The following is a 20,033-nucleotide window of genomic DNA, read 5'->3' as shown; positions in this document are numbered from 1 at the left end:
CTCAAGAATAATTACAAGTATGTTTATGTACTGTAACTGTTAGACCTGATGAAGTGTTTATCCTCTGAAGTTTGAGGGCCCACCCTGCAGTCCCCGAATAAATATCACATCCCTGCAGCTCCCTGGCTGCTGTCCTTTCAAAGAGATTCCATTCACCTGGGTACCAGCCTGAAATTATAAAACATTCCAGAGTTAAGATCTGGCACCTCTAAGTAATTTACTTAAAAGTGGATCATAAAATTGAAAACCTTAGTCAATTATATCTCAATTTTCAATTAATCGATTAATTTTTTAAGTAAGTTGTCTACATCATGGCCCTTTATCCCTAAATATTTCAGTGTGGGTTTGCCAAAATAAGGACATTCTTTTACCTAACCTTCCATAAATTGGACATTAACACAATACCTTAACTAATCTGCTGGTTGTATCGCGGTTTTGCCAGTTGACCCAATAATGTCATTTGTAGCATTTTCCCTCCAGGGCAGGACCCAGTCTGGGTCACAACTGTGTCTGGTCATCACGCTTCTTTGGTCTCATTCATCTAGAACCGTTCATCAGCCTTTCTCTGTCTTTCCCAACACTGACATTTTTGAAGAATTTGGCCTATTTTTAAGTAATAGAATGTTATTCCTTTGGGGAAAGAAAAAGAAAACCCTGTATACAAAAGCTTGTTGTTATTGTTGATGTTGTAGTTGCTGCTGTTATTCAACAGCTCCGTTTGGTTTTCTTGCTCTTTTTTCCTTCCCACTTCTTTGGTAGCCATTCAAATCCAAATGCTGAAAGTTCTCAGTGAGGTTTACTTATTTCAACTATTTCCAATCTGAGAAAGTGGGGTTTTTATTTACAAGCTACTTTAGACTAAGCTCTTCATCAGCAGCTGGTTTGCCATTTTGTTTCAGGAGTTGGGAATTGTTGAGCACCTTTAGTTTCCTCCCTAACCCCTGTTCCTTAAGGAGGAAGTGGAGAAACCCCCTCCACGGGGACTGTAAGAGGAACCCTTTGGCCCATCTTTCCTCCCAGTGCGGTGTGAGTGGCGCACGTCCTGGGCACAAGGAAGCGGGAGGGTTCCCCACACGCATGCACATTTCCAGAGCCACCGTTCCTTCAACCAGATGTTATGGACATGGGGCTGTGCGGGAAGCCCTGTGGTTACCGCAGTGAATCAAGTGCAATTCTAAGTTACATCAACCTTGAAACATCTTGTTTGGCCTTCACTAACGCAGTCTGTTTGTCCGGCTGCCCCTCTTCTGCCAGAGGGGCATGGAGGAAAGTGGGCGCCAACACCCAGCCTTGCGGGTCCACCCAGCCCCCAGGCGGGCCCACCCAGCCCCTGAGGTGCATCAGTGAAGGCACTTGATTTTCCTCTGGAGGTTTTTCCTCTTTTTTAATTCCCTGCTCAAACTACACCACAAAACACTGTAACTCGATGTGGAATTACAGCACAAGAACTTCCTGTCCTATGAGGGACCCAAACAAAACCATTCACAAGGCAGATGGTTTGGCCAGGGCTCACTCAGCTTCTACAGGATAAGGTTGGTTCACGGATGACTGCAGGAACGTTCCATTCCAGGCTTTAAAACCAATTTAAAATTGGTTTTATTCCAATTCCAGAGGCAATGCCAATGTATTTCTGGCTTCTAAGCTAAAAAGCAGATTCTTTCCCAGACGCCTGCTGCCCTTTGATAGCTGTTCTCAGCTACGGATACATCAGCACAACTTAGTCCTTTAATCTTTCTCTTCCTGTCTCGGTTCCGTTCAGGTCTTGGTGTAATGTATGGTTCTGAAGACGACGTTGTCGTCTGTAACTTAGCCACCTTTGAGCCTGTCAGCTGTGACCTTACAGATTTAGTGTGACATGGTTTAGGTGTGGCTGGAGTTTAGTTACCTCTTCAGGACTTTTCTTCATTTGGATATTTGACCTCTAGTGAATCTATTGCTTTGGAAGAAATTTTCACAGATAAATATATAATGAATCCCCATTAGAACAAAAACAAGATTTGTACTTACATTTAGGATAACTATGCACTTTTCAGTCTTTTTTTTTGAGGTATGTGTAATGGTTCGATTCATGGTCCAGATGAAGCAATGAAATAGTGAAATGTGTTCAAACGTGGGTCTTGAGGATGAGGTCAGTAAGATGTAACCTACACAGAGGAACCGAGGTCACCTGCCTGACGGCGGCAGGCTTTAGCACGTGGCTGCTGGGGCTCTTTCTAGGCCTGCTTAATAGGCCGATAAAAAAATGATTGATGTCAGGGGTTAAACGATAAAGCAAAATGTAAAGTGAACCCTGGATTTCCCTTGTTTTGCCTAATTTACCATGGCAAAATGGACAAAGAAGTAGCATCTCCCTCATCTGTCTGTGATAAATGTTGTGCGTTTGGAAATGTAGCTAACCTCTCTCAAGACTCCATGTATCTGTAAGATTTGGTTAGTCTGAACATGCCAAATACACACCCAACACTTTTAGAAGGCTTGAGCATTCAAGAAAGGATCCAGAGAAGACTGGTAGCCTGGCTGTGCCTGCAGCACGGGGAGTGCTTTCTGGAAGCACCCCTGTGTTGCTCTCTCCAGTTGAGACAGACCAAAGCTACTACAGCCGTCACCTAGCGAGCCCTGCAGACCAACTGTTAGTATTTGGACACAAGGTGATAGACGCCCATGAGCTGATTCCCAAAGACTGCAGAACTTCCCCTCCTGACCTGCCCACCTCTCCACCCCTGCACTGGAGCCAGAACCAGGGCATTTTCAAATATTGTTGATTTGAGAAATCATAAAATCATTATATTCTTGGGTTTGAAAAACATATTTTAAACAACTGTAACCTAAGGGAAGAAAAAAAAATTTATTCAATTGTTTTTTAATTAGATGCTCTCTTTCATTACCATGTTGATTTATCTCTGCTTGATTTGAGGAGTTTGCTTTGAAAATTGGTAAAAGCTTATCTTGAATTACAAAATTCTTCCTTATACCTATGCGTTCAATTTACGTCTCTCCCCTAAGACGCTGTTGAAATAACATTTCTACATACATCTGGGGGCCATAATCGCTGCCCTACGTCAAGTACCTTTGAGGATATCTAATGAGCTGCCCTCATTTACCTGGACTGGCTGCTTTCTGATTTCTCTACATTCAAACACAACTCATTTACTCGTGACCTCAGTATTGAGAACATGTGAAATAACCTCTAAGACTGAGTTCATAGTCACTCCTTTTCTAACTTCTGTTAATGACCTATCTGAAAGTTGCAAACCATAGCAAAGGCTGGTGCCTAGATTGTGATGATAAGCCTGATCTGTCAGGAGGCCAACCAATTCGCTGTAGCCACGGCTTTTCTGGATGCCCCAGTAACTCTGTCTAGAGACATATGTAACAGGGCCATACTTCTCAGTCTTGCAGTGCATTTCAGGGAAGCAGAAAACACCAACCTGTGGTTAATCGTGGATCTGTATTTGATGCTAAATGTAGGTCGGTTTTTAATTGCTATTTTAGCAGTTCTCCTTCGGTGTAATATTTCCACAAGAGGACGAAAGAGGCAAACCTCAGCACGGATATTTCCCCCTGAATGGAGCATATATGCCTTTGACATGAGATAACAGTCACTCCTGAAAATGCCAACAAGTGTATTTTTTTAATGAGAAGAAAATAACCAGTGTCTTCTTTGGCTAAAACAAAATTGGAGCCTTTATTAAAATCAACCACACAGCCAAGGCCACTCTGTGAGTTTATCCTATTAAAAGGCAGCTTCAGCTGCTAATGTGTTGGAAAGCTGTATCAGAGACTCTCAGACTGCCACTGGTTCTGAACTGAAGATTGAGACACCATTTTTCTACCTCTCCAGGTTCTCCATCTTTGGTTCCAAGAGACATACTCTTCAACTGCGTCATTTTCTACACCTTCTAATCTCCTCTGCCCTTTAGTAGAAGTTATGTTCTCTTGGGTTACTTCCTGTCAGTCATATACTCTTCTGCTGTTTCTCTTTCCATCTAAGTGTTCAAACTCCGGTGCATATGGTCACCTCCATGTGATTAACTGGACCATCTGAGGACCATTGAACCCTGTTGGGTTGATTGAGCACAGAACATTAGAGCCATTTCAATCCTTCTAATTAATAAGAGCTGATATTTATTGAAAGTTGCTATGTGATGGGTACTGCTCTTGAACTCTATAAATATTGTCTTATTTAATCCTACATGAGTTTTATAATATCCTTTTTAAGGATGAGGAAGTAAGCTAAGGCTTAAGAAACTTGTCCAAAGTTAGAAAGATGGTGAATGAAAGAACCAGGATTTCAGTCTAGAAAAATATATGTACCTGATGAGCTGTTTTCACTCACAACACTTCTGACACTTAATGTGTGGCGGTTTTTCCTCACACCAACCAATTCGCCAACTTCCCAGACACCAACTTGGTGTTCAGCAACTCAATACAATCCTGACACTAACAACTGGTATTAGCACAGACCCCACAGGTTCAGGGCTTAATCCCACAGGACTTTCCCTCCTTGACATCAGGTGCCAGCCACAGTGAGGTGCCCAGGCTAACACACTTCTGCCTGGCTGACTACAGTTTGGGGGCTCCAGTAACTCCCCACCTCACTAGAATGACACAGAACTCAAGAAAGTGCTGTACCTTATATTATATTATATTATATTATAGCTATAATTCAAGAACAACAGCCAAATGGAAGAGGCACACAGGGCAGGTATTTGGGGCAAAGGACTGGGTAACATGCAGTTTCCGTGCCCCTGCCAGGCGCCCCGCCTCCCAGCACCCATTTGTTTACCAACCCGGACACTCTCCAGTACCCATGGTTTAGAGATTTTCATGGAGCTTTTACTCCAAAGGCACACGTGATTAAATCATTGGCTACTGATGATGGAACTCCATCTCCAGGCTCCTTTCCCTCCCCAGAGGTCCAGGGTGGGGCTGGCCCTCTCATCACGCCTTTGTCTTTCTGGTCACCAGCCCCCATCTTGAAGCTCTCTAGGGACCCCCAGCCACCTCGTTATCGTACAAAAGGCACTTGTCATGCCAGAGTTTCCAAGGTTCAGGAGTGTGTGCAAGGAACCCAGAACAATGAGCAAGTATCTACTTCCCAGAGTGCCACACTACCCAACTGTGAGAAGATTGTGCTTACTGTTCATTAGTATTGTTAAATTAAATTTAGTTAACCTTGTCCATTGTCATCAACTTACATTTGTAATATTCATTATTTGTATACAAATATTATCATTTCTAATCTGAAATCTTTGAATGAGAAGCCAGACTTCACAAAATGACACTAATTGCAGTATCAGCCTTAAATAAAATTAGCCTTATTATTTCAACTAGATCAGGTTACCTGTGCTGCTCTCCAACCTAAAGAAGACTTTAAGCCCTAAAGTAGACTTACTTGCCTCATATAGGACTGCATACCATTTTGAACAATGTTATCATGAGGTCCCTGGGTATTTCCTAATTGGAGGCAGCTCCGGATAAGTGATATTACTCCCAGAAATGCCTTCGCATGTTTGTTCACATTAGTAGACCCTTGGAGACCTGTTTAAGTCACTGTTGACCTGGTGCACAAATTTGAACTTATAGTTTGATCAGCTGGTAAGACTTGACCATATAGAGAATATGCTTAGAGCAAATGGATGGCTAAAGATTATTTCCCACTCCTTCTATAAACTTCAGTGGCATACTACGATATATTGTACTGATATTCTGCACTTTCAAATGTTATGTAAGAAAATTCATTCACAGACAGAGCACTTATTATGTGCCAAACATGACCTTAGGTGCAAAGGACCCAAAGATGGATAAAACATGATCCCTGCCTGTAAGAGTATGGTCTCCCATGCCCGTGGAGAAGGAGGGACACTAATTATGTTGATTCAGAGCAAAGGTGATGGAGGTAGAAGTAGTCTGGTCAGAAAGGTGTAGAACATCATGACTGACTGAGCAGAGGAGTGAAAGATCCCCTGCATTCTGAGCTCAGTCACCCAGCAAATGTCTACACAGTGTCCACCATGTCCAAGCGCAGTTCTAGGTGCCAGGGATGCTGTGTGGCTCTAAATGGGCAGTGTCCTCCTTCCTGTCAAGCTAATATTCCAGTGGACAGAGAAAAATAATATGCAAACATATTTTTTAGAAACAAGATAATGTCAACCAGAGATAGCGTTATGAAGGATATAAACAGAGAGATTGGGGGCTTCGTTAGATCGGGTGGCTCAAGGGGGTCTTTCTAAGGAGTGGGACACTCAAGTCAACCTGAGTATTAGAGAAGCCACAATGAGAAGATGTGGGCACAGATCTCTCCAGGCCAGGGAGCAGGCATTGCAAAGGTTCTTGAGACCTAGTGAGCATGGCTAGCACCAGGAAGAGACACATGGCCATTGTGGCTGGAGCTCAGTGAGAAGTGGGAGGTGATGGATGGACAGCCACCCCTGGGGGCCATGGGGGCCGCGTGAGGGCGTATAGTTGCCTGAGACAAGGTAGCATCTAGGATGGGCCACCAGGCAAAGGTCCAATAGATTGCTGGTGGGCCTAATGCTAAATATTTGGTTTAAAAAAAATTGATCAGGCAACAAACAATATGGCTACATAAGGCTCTGGGTCTCTTGGTCATCTATCTATACCTGTCTGAACTTCATATCAGAATATACAAATCATTACCCATCCAGAAAAATATAAACCTGTCCCTCAGACTTTTCCACTCATCTATATATCTACCCTTAGAAAACATGAAATGTCCAAACTGAAAAGAAACGTGTTATTTCCCGTGAGCAGCAGGAATTAGGAGAAGGTGATGAGAGCTCTCCCATTCCCCTTGGAAACTATCACCAGGAAGCAATTCCCAAGGGCTTCTTAGCAAAGGACTCTGCGGCATATACTTAGTTATGGCTGCGACACAGATTTGTTTCATTAAAGGTTATTTACTTCCTTTGAGAAATTGTCTCTTTCTGCCTTGAGATGTTCTCTGAAGACTCGTGATCAGTAGGAAGCATTAAGCTGTCTCTCTGGGGTCATTCTTCCGAGTGGTGATTGGAATTTGCCAGTAGGAGCCCCCATAGCCTCAGTGGAAGTCGAGCAGTTCAGCACCTGTACGCGTTGTGGAGATATTTCCGGCACCTCTTTGCAGGGTTTGTGTCTTATTTTTAATAAATACCACAGAGCTCTCCATGCACAGCTGTGTGCAGCATTTGAGAGCTGGATAACGTGCTGTGAAGTGGGAGTCTTTTAAAATTAGATCTTAAAGCTTCTTTCATTCCTGCTAAGAATCTCAACAACAGTATAAATGCATCTTTAATTCATCAAAGAATACCTTTCTGTAATGGAATTTGGAGCTCAGTTAGAACATAGAGCTCGTAAAGCAGCACCATGTCCCTCTGAGACGTTGCTTCTCTCACTCTGTAGACAGAAAAATTGAGGCCTGGCACAGGGCAGGTGCTCCGTGCTCAACCCCCAAGTCACCAGTGGAGCTGGAGCAGAAAGCCAGCCTCCTGTGGCTCACGGCTCTAAAGCACTACCTCTTGAGAGTCAAATTTAATTACCATATAGTACATTTAATCTCCACATGCAAGAATAACGAGGGAGCAGGAAAAAGGAATTTATTAACAGGTTGGTGGGAGACCATGTGACATAGATTAGCAACTTTCTTGTCAGCATGTTCTAGGTGCTGTCCGTTGCCATGAGAGATTATCCTGATTCCACGGGCTGCAACTGGCAAAGGACTGCTTGATTTTCTCACTTTGAAATATAAGTAAATGTTCCACTGGAAAGTGTTGCAGAACCACCATTTTTTCAGAAATAAAACTTCCTGATTTTTAAAAAATAACAATAATAATAATAATAAGAGAAAAAAGAGTGCATACTTCCCCTCTGCACTCCTTCTGGGTAAAAAGAAAGAACCACATTGAATTAAATGCTCAACTCACAGCCTTCCTTGAAACAAGAGATGAAGTGAGCCTTTGCTTCATTTTTGAATTTTCATTACTTTTCCACTAATCCACAGTGGCTGTGAACTTGCTGGACCATCAATGGCTTCTTTCCTGCACACATATTAGAAAATGGACAACAGTTTAGGGCTGTATTTAGATAAGAAATCTTCCTTTGATGCTGAATATAACAGGAGGTTAGGATTTTGGCACTTGGTGTTACATGAACAGGAATAAAATTTCATGATTTAAAGTATAAATCGTATTTATAAACTATCTCATATAACCCCCATAGCAATCTTATTGAAACTGAAAAAGATGAGGATTCCCATTTTATATTTTGAAAAACTGAGACCTAGATTAAGGGCCGTATTGAGGGTCACACTGCATAAGCAAAAGAGTCAACAAAAAAAGAGAGATGTGCTCACGTCAAGTCCCAACATCTTTCTATGACACTGTGTCATCTCCCTGCATCACTCACATATGGCACCGCAGGAGCAAATCAGTAAACCATGTGACAGTCTGAGTCCCATCCCCAGATCTTCCCCACCCCACAAGAGACACTGGCTAATCTGAAGTCTGAGAGAAAATAGATGTTCATTCCTTTTCCCAACAGTCATCTTCCTAACATCTGGCCCTTCGTTACAACTTTTTATTTTGAAGTAACTTTAGACTTCCTTAAAAGTTGCAAAAAGAATAGAGAGGCACATTCACAGAAAGATAGACAAGATGAAAAGGCAGAGGGCTATGTACCAGATGAAGAAACAAGATAAAACCCCAGAAACAACTAAAGGAAGTGGAGATAGGCAACCTTCCAGAAAAAGAATTCAGAATAATGATAGTGAAGACAATCCAGGACCTCGGAAAAACAATGGAGGCAAATAATGAGAAGATGCAAGAAATGTTTAACAAAAACCTAGAAGAATTAAAGAACAAACAAACAGAAATGAACAATACAATAACTGAAATGAAAACTACACTAGAAGGTATCAGTGACAGAATAACTGAGGCAGAAGAATGAATAAGTGACCTGCAAGACAGAAAGGTGGAATTCACTGCTGCAGAACAGAATAAAGGAAAAAGAATGAAAAGAAATGAAGACAGCCTAAGAGACCTCTGGGACAACATTAAACACAACAACATTTGCATTATAGGGCTCCCAGAGGAGAAGAGAGAGAGAAAGGACCAGAGAAAATATTTGAAGAGATTATAGTCGAAAACTTCCCTAATATGGGAAAGGAAATAGCCACCCAAGTCCAGGAAGCACAGCGAGTCCCATACAGGATAAACCCAAGGAGAAACATGCCAACACATACAGTAATCAAACTGGCAAAAATTAAAGACAAAGAAAAATTATTGAAAGCAGCAAGAGAAAAAAGACAACATACAAGGGAACTCCCATAAGGGTAACAGCTGATTTCTCAGCAGAAACTCTACAAGCCAGAAGGGAATGGCATGATATACTTAAAGTGATGAAAGGGAAGAACCTAAAACCAAGATTACTCTACCCGGCAGGGATCTCATTCAGATTCAGTGGAGAAATCAAAATCTTTGCAGACAAGCAAAAGCTAAGAGAATTCAGCACCACCAAACCAGCTCTACAACAAATGCTAAAGGAACTTCTCTAAGTGGGAAACACAAAAGAAGAAAGGGACCTACAAAAACAAACCCAAAACAATTCAGAAAATGGTCATAAGAACATACATATCGATAATTACCTTAAACGCAAATGCATTAAATGCTCCAACCAAAAGACACAGGCCTGCTGAATGGATACAAAAACAAGACTCGTGGGGCTTCCTTGGTGGCACAGTGGTTGAGAATCTGCCTGCTAATGCAGGGGACACGGGTTCGAGCCCTGATCTGGGAAGATCCCACATGCCGCGGAGCAACTAGGCCCGTGAGCCACAACTACTGAGCCTGCGCGTCTGGAGCCTGTGCTCCGCAACAAGAGAGGCCACGATGGTGAGAGGCCCACGCACCGCGATGAAGAGTGGCCCCCGCTTGCCACAACTAGAGAAAGCCCTCACACAGAAACGAAGATCCAACAAGCCAAAAATATAAATAAATGAATAAATAAATAAATAAATAAATTTAAAAATAAATAAATACTCCTGTTCTCTGTTTAAAAAAAAAAAAAACCCATATATATGCTGTCTACAAGAGACCCCCTTCAGACCTAGGGACACACACAGACTGAAAGTGAGAGGATGGAAAAAGATATTCCATGCAAATGGAAATCAGAAGAAAGCTGGAGTAGCAATACTTATAACAGATAAAATAGACTTTAAAATAAAGAATGTTATAAGAGAAAAGGAAGGACACTACATAATGATCAAGGGATCAATCCAAGAAGAAGATATGACAATTATAAATATATATGCACCCAACATAGGAGCACCTCAGTACATAAGGCAACTGCTAACAGCTATAAAAGAGGAAATCAACAGTAACACAGTAATAGTGGGGACTTTAACACCTCACTTACACCAATGGACAGATCATCCAAAATGAAAATAAATAAGGAAACACAAGCTTTAAATGACACAATAGACCAGATAGATTTAATTGATTTTTATAGGGCATTCCATCCAAAAACAGCAGATTACACTTTCTTCTCAAGTGTACATGGAACATTCTCCAGGCTAGATAACATCTTGGGTCACAAATCAAGCCAGAGTAAATTTAAGAAAATTGAAATCATATAAGCATCTTTTCTGACCACAACACTATGAGATTAGAAATGAATTACAGGGAAAAAAACATAAAAAACAGAAACATGTGGAGGCTAAACAATACATTACTAAATAACCAAGAGATCACTGAAGAAATCAAAGAGGAAATCAAAAAATACATAGAGACAAATGACACTGAAAACAGGACAGTCCAAAACCTATGGGATGCAGCAAAAGCAGTTCTAAGAGGGAAGTTTATACCTATACAAGCCTACCTCAAGAAACAAGAAACATCTCAAATAAACAATCTAACCTTACACCAAAGCAACCAGAGAAAGAAGAACAAACAAAACCCAAAGTTAGCAGAAGGAAAGAAATCATAAAGATCAGAGCAGAAATAAATGAAATAGAAACAAAGAAAACAATACCAAAGACCAATAAAACTAAAAGCTGGTTCTTTGAGAGTAAACAAAAGTGATAAACCATTAGCCAGACTCATCAAGAAAAACAGGGAGAGGACTCAAATCAATAAAATTAGAAATGAAAATGGAGAAGTTACAACAGAAACTGCAGAAATACAAAGCATCCTAAGAGACTACTACAAGCAACTCTATGCCAATAAAATGGACAACCTGGAAGCAATGGACAAATTCTTAGAAAGGTATAACCTTCCAAGACTGAACCAGGAAGAAATAGAAAATATGAACAGACCAATCACAAGTAATGCAATTGACACTGTGATTAAAAATCTTCCAACAAACAAAAGTCCTGGACCAGATGGCTTCACAGGTGAATTCTGTCAAACATTTAGAGAAGAGCTAACACCCATCCTTCTCAAACTCTTCCAAAAAATTGCAGAGGAAAGAACACTCCCAAACTCATTCTATGAGGCCACCATCACCCTGATACCAAAACCAGACAAAGATACTACAAAAAAAAAATTACAGACCAATATCACTGGTGAATATAGATGCAAAAATCCTCAACAAAATACTAGCAAACAGAATCCAACAACACATTAAAAGGATCATACACCATGATCAAATGAGATTTATCCCAGGGATGCAACGATTCTTCAATTTACACAAATCAATCAATGTGATACACCATATTAACAAAATGAAGGAGAATAACCATATGGTGATCTCAATAGATGCAGAAAAAGCATTTGACAAAATTCAACACCCATTTATGATAAAAAACTCTCCAGAAAACGGGAAAAGAGGGAATCTACCTCAACATAATAAAGGCCATATATGACAAACCCACAGCAAACATCATTCTCAGTGGTGAAACCTGAAAGCATTTCCTCTAAGATCAGGAACAAGACAAGGAGATCCACTCTCACCACTATTATTCAACATAGTTTTGGAAGTCCTAGCCATAGCAATCAAAGAAGAAAAAGAAATAAAAGCAATACATATTGGAAAAGAAGTAAAACTGTCACTGTTTGCAGATGACATGATACTATACAGATAATCCTAAAGATGCCACCAGAAAACTACTAGAGCTAATGAATGAATTTGGTAAAGTTGCAGGATACAAAATGAATGCACAGAAATCTCTTGCATTCCTATACACTAATGATGAAAAATCTGACAGAGAAATTAAGGAAACACTTCCATTTACCATTGCAAGAATAAGAATAAAATACCTAGGAATAAACCTACCTACAGAGACAAAAGACCTGTATGCAGAAAAGTATAAGACACTGATGAAAGAAAGTAAAGATGATACCAACAGATGGAGAGATACCATGTTCTTGGATTGGAAGGGTCAATATTGTGAAAATGATTATACTGCCCAAAGCAATCTACAGATTCAGTGGAATCTCTATCAAATTACCAATGGCATTTTTTACAGAACTAGGAGAAAAAATCTTAAAATCTGTATGGAGACACAAAAGACTCCTAATAGCCAAAGCAGTCTTGAGGGAGAAAAGCGGAGCTGGAGGAATCAGACTCCCTGACTTCAGACAATACTACAAAGCTACAGTATTCAAGACAATATGGTACTGGTGCAAAAACAGAAATATAGATCGATGGAACAAGATAAAGAGCCCAGAGATAAACCCATGCACCTGTGGTCAACTAATCTATGACAAAGGAGGCAAGGATATACAATGGAGAAAAGACAGTCTCTTCAATAAGTGGTGCTGGGAAAACTGGACAGCTACATGTAAAAGAATGAAATTAGAACACTCCCTAACACCATACACAAAAATAAACTCAAAATGGATTAGAGACCTAAAGGTAAGACCAGACACTATAAAACTCTTAGAGGAAAACATAGGAAGAACACTCTTTGACATAAATCACAGCAAGATCTTTTTTGATCCATCTCCTAGAGTAATGGATATAAAAACAAAAATAAACAAATGGGACCTAATGAAACCTCAAAGCTTTTGCACAACAAAGGAAACCATAAAGAAGACAAAAAGACACCCCTCAGAATGGGAGAAAATATTTGCAAACCAATCAAAGGACAAAGGATTAATCTCCAAATTGTATAAACAGCTCATGCAGCTCAATATTAAAAAAACAACCCAATCCAAAAATGGGCAGAAGACCTAAATAGACATTTCTCCAAAGAAGATATACAAATGGCCAAGAAGCACATGAAAAGCTGCTCAACATCACTAATTATTAGAGAAATGCAAATCAAAACTACAATGGGGTATCACCTTACACCAGTTAGAATGGGCATCATCAGAAAATCTACAAACAACAAATTCTGGAGAGGGTGTGGAGAAAAGGGAACCCTCTTGCACTGTTGGTGGAAATGTAAATTGATACAGCCACTATGGAGAACAGTATGGAGGTTCCTTAAAAAACTAAAAATTGAATTACCATATGACCCAGCAATCCCACTACTGGGCATATACCCAGAGAAAACCATAATTCAAAAAGACACATGCACCCCAATGTTCATTGAAGCACTATTTACAATAGCCAGGTCATGGAAGCAACCTAAATGCCCACTGACAGATGAATGGATAAAGAAGATGTGGGACATATATACAATGGCATATTACTCAGCCATAAAAAGGAACGAAATTGGGTCTTTTGTTGAGACATGGATGGATCTAGAGACTGTCATACAGAGTGAAGTCAGAAAGAGGAAAACAAATATTGTATATTAATGCATATATGTGGAACCTAGAAAAATGGTACAGATGAACCAGTTTGCAGGGCAGAAGTTGAGACACAGATGTAGAGAATAAACGTATGGACACCAAGGGGGGAAAGCGGTGGGGGGGGGTGTGATAAATTGTTTGATTGGGATTGACATGTATACATTGATGTGTATAAAATGGATGACTAATAAGAACCTTCCTGATAAAAATAATAAATTAAATATTAAAAAAAAGAATAGAGAAGGTTGCCTTGTACCCAAGTATCCTTCACCCAATGATAACATCTCACGTGAGTTCAGTGCAGTTATCAAAACCAGGAAGTTGATTGCATGTGTTACTAACTAAATTTCAAACCTTATTCAGATTTCACCAGTTTTTGCTTGCACTCAATGAAATTTTATCACATGTACAGGCTAATTTAACCATCACCACCATCAAGATACAGAACCTCCCCATCCCCCTAAAGAAACTTGGGGTGCTATCCCTTTAGAGTCACTCCCAGCCCCAATCCTAACTCCTGGGAATCATTAATATATTCTCTATCACTGTAATTTTGTCATTTTTAGAGTGTTATGTAAATGCAGTCATATAGTCATAAATTCAATCTTTTGAAATTGTCTGGTTTTTTTCACTCAGCATACTGCTCTGGAGATCCAACCAAGTCATTTCCTTATAAAAGTAGTTCAGTCCTTTTTATTTCTGACTAGTATTCCATGATATGGATTATACAGTTTGTTTATCCATTTACCTGTTAAAGATCATTTGGGTAGTTTCTATTATAAATCAAGCTGCTATGAACATTTATGTAGAGGTTTTGTATTAACCTAAGTTTTTATTTCTTTAGGGTAGATACCCAGAAGTGGGGTTACTGGGTCATATGATGTTTGTTTAACTTTATCGGAAGCTGCCAAACTGTTGCCAGAGTTTGACTATTCCTTTTAAATATAAACATGCCTAAAATACTTCATGGCAGTAAATTACATCCAAGTTGACTTCAGTGACATTTATTACTTTCATAGAAAATGTGTGTTTCTGCTTCTCTGTTTTTCTATGAAAATTATTTTAATAAGCAGAAGTTTCTGAAATTCATATTTAACTACTTGGGTCAAGAAACAAATGAAAATATAGCCCATTAAGGAGCAGTTCTTCATGCTCTGGTAAATGAATGTAAATTTGATGTTTACATAGGTGAAGTGTTGAAAGACTAATTAATGTAAAAAGCCAATACCACAACTTCCTGAAGGACCATTACTTAAATCTAACTTTACTTTGTAGGAAGTCCTTATTCAAGCAAACTTTACTGAGACCAATACTAATTATACCTGCCTGCTAAAGGATACATATAATCACATCAGAGCCTCAAAGGTCAACTCCCATAGAATACAATGTTTAAAATTGTCACTGAGCCCCAATGGTGCTTTATAGCAAGTTGGACCCAATAATCATAGTCCTGATGTGCTCTAAAAACAGGTCATTTGTTCTCCCTAATCCCCCACCTTTCAAAAATCGCCCCTCTTCTTCTTTTTTAACCATTTTTATTGAAGTATATTTAATTTACAATGTTATGTTTCAGGTGTACAGCAAAGTGATTCAATTTATATATATTCAATTTACATATATATATGTAGTTTTTCAGATTCTTTTCCATTATAGGTTATTATGAGATATTGAATATAGTTCCCTATGCTATACAGTAGGTCCTTGTTGTTTATTTTATATATAGTGGTGTGTATACGTTAATCCCAAATTCCTAATTTATCCCTCCTCTCTTTCCCCTTTGGTAACCATGAGTTTGTTTTCTATGACTGTGAGTCTATTTCTGTTTTATAAATAAGTCTATTTCTGTTTTATATCATTTTTTCAGAGTCCACATATACGTAGTATCATATGATTTTTGTCTTTCTTTCTCTGACTTACTTCACTTTGTATGATAATCTCTAGGTCCATCCATGTCGCTGCAAATGGCAGTATTTTATTCTTTTTTATGGCTGAGTAATATTCCACTGTATATATGTCCCACATCTTCTTTATCCATTCATCTGTCGATAGACACTTAGGTTGCTTCCATGTCTTGGCTATTGTAAACAGTGCTGCAGTGAACACTGGGTACATGTATCTTTTTGAATTAGAGTTTTCTCCAGATATTTGCCCAGGAGTGAGATTTCACGATCTTATGATAGCTCTAAAAATCCCCCTATTCTTAAAATCTTCAAAACCCCCCTCAATATCTTCCAGTGAATCTTCCATCATAATCAACAAGAAAAGTCATTTTCTCAAAAGTTAGTAACAACCCTACAAGTTCATGAATTTCAACTCCGTCGTCACTCTGGTTTTAAGCAATGTTAGAACAAGTAATTACTCATCTGGGAGAAGATCAGGTTGGATCCATATCTATCTTACCATATTTCAAGATAAACTACAAATAAATCAAAGATTTAAATTAAATAAAACCCATAAATACTGGATGGCAGAAATGAGTAAATTCTCCTGTAACCTTGGAACCAGGAAGGCCTTTTTAACTAAAATGAAAAATACAGAAACCATAGAAGAAAATATTGATAAACTTAGACTACATAAGGTTTTTTAAATATATGATTAGTTTGTATAAAGTCAAAGAATACCACATGATAAAACAAAACAACAAGCAAAAAGACAGATGTAGGAAAATATTTACAACGTCTCTCAGAGACAAAAAGTTAACCTTCTTAAACTATAAGGAGCTCTAGAAATCTAGAAGAAAAATCCAACAACCCAGTGGAAAATAAAAGATAGGAAATGAACATGAACAGACAGTTCACAGCAAAAGAAATACACATGTATCTCTTAAACACACTCAATCTCACTCATAAGAAAGATACACAAAAGACAGCATTTTCTCACCTGTCAGATGGGGAAATTCCAAAGTCTGATCACTTACTTTTTTAGTGAGACTGTGAGGAAACAGGGATGCAAAGTGGTGTCACCTTTATGGAAAAGTGTCACTACTACCAAAATTACACAGCATTTACTCTCCTTCCTGATAGTTGCATCAATTTGTAGTAAGCAGTAAATACAGCTGAATAAACTGTGAACACAATGAAGAAGACCTTTTGGTTAGATACAGAAGAATCCAAGATGTATTAAATAAAAGAAAAAGGATGCTGCAATACTACATATATAGTGTGCTACTTTTTGTTTAAGACAAGAGAAAAATAAGAGTATATATTCACATTGCTTTTATTTGTAAAAAAAAATTGGAGGAATTTTTTTAAGAATAAAATGTTCACGTAAAGATAATAAGTAGGAACGAAGTGAACAATCCTAGAATCAACAAATACAATCAGAAAAGAGTTATCAACTCAGTAAGACCTCTTGGTATGTTTCTGATTGTTTTTTCTTAAATTATCTCCCTCAGTACTAAATTCCTTGAATTTAAAGAGTCCATGTGTCTTAAATAAGAATAAATTTTATTTTAAAAGAGGAGGAGTGGGGGAAGGAACCACCCAAGGTACTTTCTGAGTCTAGAGCTCTGTAGATGAGGTCATTTCAGAAATGGTTGTGTTATGGTCCCTAACGTATGTGCAGAGGGGTTTTGTAGCTTTGTTTTTGACTGGCTGTTCACTATGGCTTAACCCACGTTTCTCCCAGAGGGGCTTCCTTGGCCCTTAACCAGGTTACCTGGGCCTGCCCTGCTCCTCGATTCTGCCATCTGAACAGGTAGCACCCTGGTCGTGGTCACTCCCTTCAGTCCATCTTGCCAGCCGTCTTTTCACCTCTGCATGGGTATCGGACTCATGCACCCATCCATGCCCTGTCCATGCCCTTTACCCTTAAAAGCCCAGGTCCTAGCAATTTCTGGCCACAATAAATGTGTATTGAATGAATAAAAAATTCTGAAAAATGGCAAGCTAGTAGGCATTCCCCTGCAGAACTTCACCCCTGCATTGCACCGTCTACATACACAAGGTAAACACAGTATGAGGAAATGAAAAAAATGTGGCAGTTATCCAAGCAATGCAAGATAAAAAGTAACACCTTTACCTCAGTTATCAGGAGTTTTCAGAAGAATAATTTTTGCCTGAATTTTTTTAATCTAATTGCTTCAGTTCCCTATTTTAATTTGGTCATGTGAATGTGATGATCTTGTTAAATAAAGTATCAGTACTTATTTGCATGCTGGTAACTGCAGGCTCCTTTACAGGACGCTCTTCTGCTACTTTTTTCTCAATTCTTTTACTTCTGGCTTTTGCAAACTGTTTTAAATATTTGATTTTAGCTCCTACCACAGACTCCAAATCTGTATTTGGAATGTGGAGATCAAAGTAGTGTAGCTAATCCTCAGGACGTTTGCCATCATGTGACTTCAGAATCCATCTCTTATCAAGTTTCTGTGGTTCTCTGGAATATTTGCTGATCATAACATGAAAACTGAAACTGTTTTGAATTATGCTTTCTTGCTGCCTCTCCACACTTGGTTTGTGGGGACATACCCTGCCCCGACGGGGCTGCCCTGAGGGGCGGTCTCCAGCTCTTTGCAAAGCGTCCCCAGGTTGTATCAGCACATGCTTCCAATAAACCTTGTTCTTTGTTCTCCTCTAAACAGAGCGTGTCTTGTTCAAAAATCTTGTGACAGTAGGAAAGGGATTGGTAATGAAAAGAAAGTGAGCCCAGAGCGGGATCTGTCCTCATGGCTTTAGGATTTGTCGTGAGACATCCCACAGTCTGCACTGCAGGCTCACGTTGGTTCCTGTGAGTTCTAATGCTGTCTCTGGAAGTAACTTATTCTATCATCTTGTACAGGCCTCTCTGGGACTCTGTTTCTTTCCTTTTAAGCACAGATAAGAACAGCAATATACTTTGTAGAGTTCGACAACAGCAACACATAAAAGCAAAATTGAAATTAGAAAGCTCTAAAAACTGCCCTTTATCTAGTGCCAATGAGGACGAATTTTGCCACGGATATGATTATTAAAGGTGGAACTTAGGTGTGTAATCAATCGTGATCTGTTTGATTAATAATCCCCCAAAAAGTATGGATAGAAGAATATAATAGATCTGCACATGGCAACAAGTAGGAATTTCAAAATTATAGTGAGTGTCAGGTATTCATTTGTGGCTTGTATTTACTCAAATTCACTCTTTTAAAGCACTATCTTTTCATTCTTCACAGAAGGAAAAGTCCATTTTCACACCCCAGGGTTTATCCCTAAGGATTATCCAGAAGCCTAAACTGTACCTATTTCTTATTTCTAAAAATAAGAAATTGTGTCTTGAAAAAGACTGAGAACCAGGTATACCAGGTAATTCTCAAAATCCCCAAATGACAGAGTCAATTCCCACCCACAGGTGTCCTTTGGTTACTGACATTTTAGCTGAAAAGACGTTTCCACCTGGAAAATGCAAATAGCACAGTCTATTCAAAGAACTTCTGAAGATATCCTTTCAAAGCTTTTAGTAGTAGGCGATGATTAATCAAAACCTGCATGTCATCTGAAAATAAGTATCAAGTTTCTCAAAGAGAAAGTACCTATCCCAATACTAGTAAACACAACTGCCTGCCAAGATTCAAAGAATCAGTGTCAAGTAACTACCAAAAAGTAGTATCGAAACCTAGATATTTTGTTTTTACTCTGTAAAGTTATACCTGTAATGACATCACTGTTTCACTCTTGGTGAATAAGCACTCAGGTCAGCGCACTGAACAAGACATCTAAGCATTAGATTTCATCGTGGGATGTTAGGGGATTTCCAGTGGAAGCTGTGAGCATGCGCTGGTGGGAATCCAAATCTTTTTTTAGCCGTGTAGTCAAATACTGGTGTGGGGCTCTGCTTAGTTGAAAGTGACTGCAGGTTTGCCCTTTGGTGTGTATGAAAATAGGTGCTAGGTGAAATTTTTAAACATCTTCCTCAGATGTGTGCAAAACTGCTGTTTCTCAAAGCCATTCTTGTACTTTCCATATAAAGAAACATACTATACAGCCAATTTGTCATGGCCCTAAAACATGTTCTGAATCATCCAGAAATGCCCCTGTCTTTCCATCCTTTTGATTTATCGAGGACTGATGGGGTTACACCTAGGTAGTTCACTCAGGGTACCAGGGTGTGCCCTAAATAGGAGGTGTTTGCCTCCCACTCATTCACCGCGACTCTCAGAGGACAAATGCCTCCTCGCTGTTTCACAAGGAAAGAAACAGCTTCCTCACATCCTGCAGCCTGTACCGCATCTGAAGTTAAACGTCTGTACTCACACCCGGAAGATACTGGAGATTAGTCCTGTGGCACCACACGCGCGTGCACCACACGTGCATGCACACTGCACGC

General features: G+C 39.4%; 1 protein-coding gene across 3 annotated transcripts in view; it reads left to right on the top strand.

The window, feature by feature from the left end:
- The window catches only part of KCNQ5 (potassium voltage-gated channel subfamily Q member 5), a gene marked incomplete at its 5' end in the record, with an annotated part of 571,115 nt that overhangs the window by 419,599 nt on the left and 131,483 nt on the right, over positions 1-20,033 (top strand). The gene's annotated exons all lie outside the window — the stretch shown is intronic.

This window comes from Mesoplodon bidens (assembly GCF_964165515.1).
Source record: "Mesoplodon bidens genome assembly, chromosome: 12".
Taxonomy (NCBI): Eukaryota; Metazoa; Chordata; class Mammalia; order Artiodactyla; family Ziphiidae; genus Mesoplodon; species Mesoplodon bidens.
This window is presented reverse-complemented; position numbering and strand designations above follow the sequence as displayed.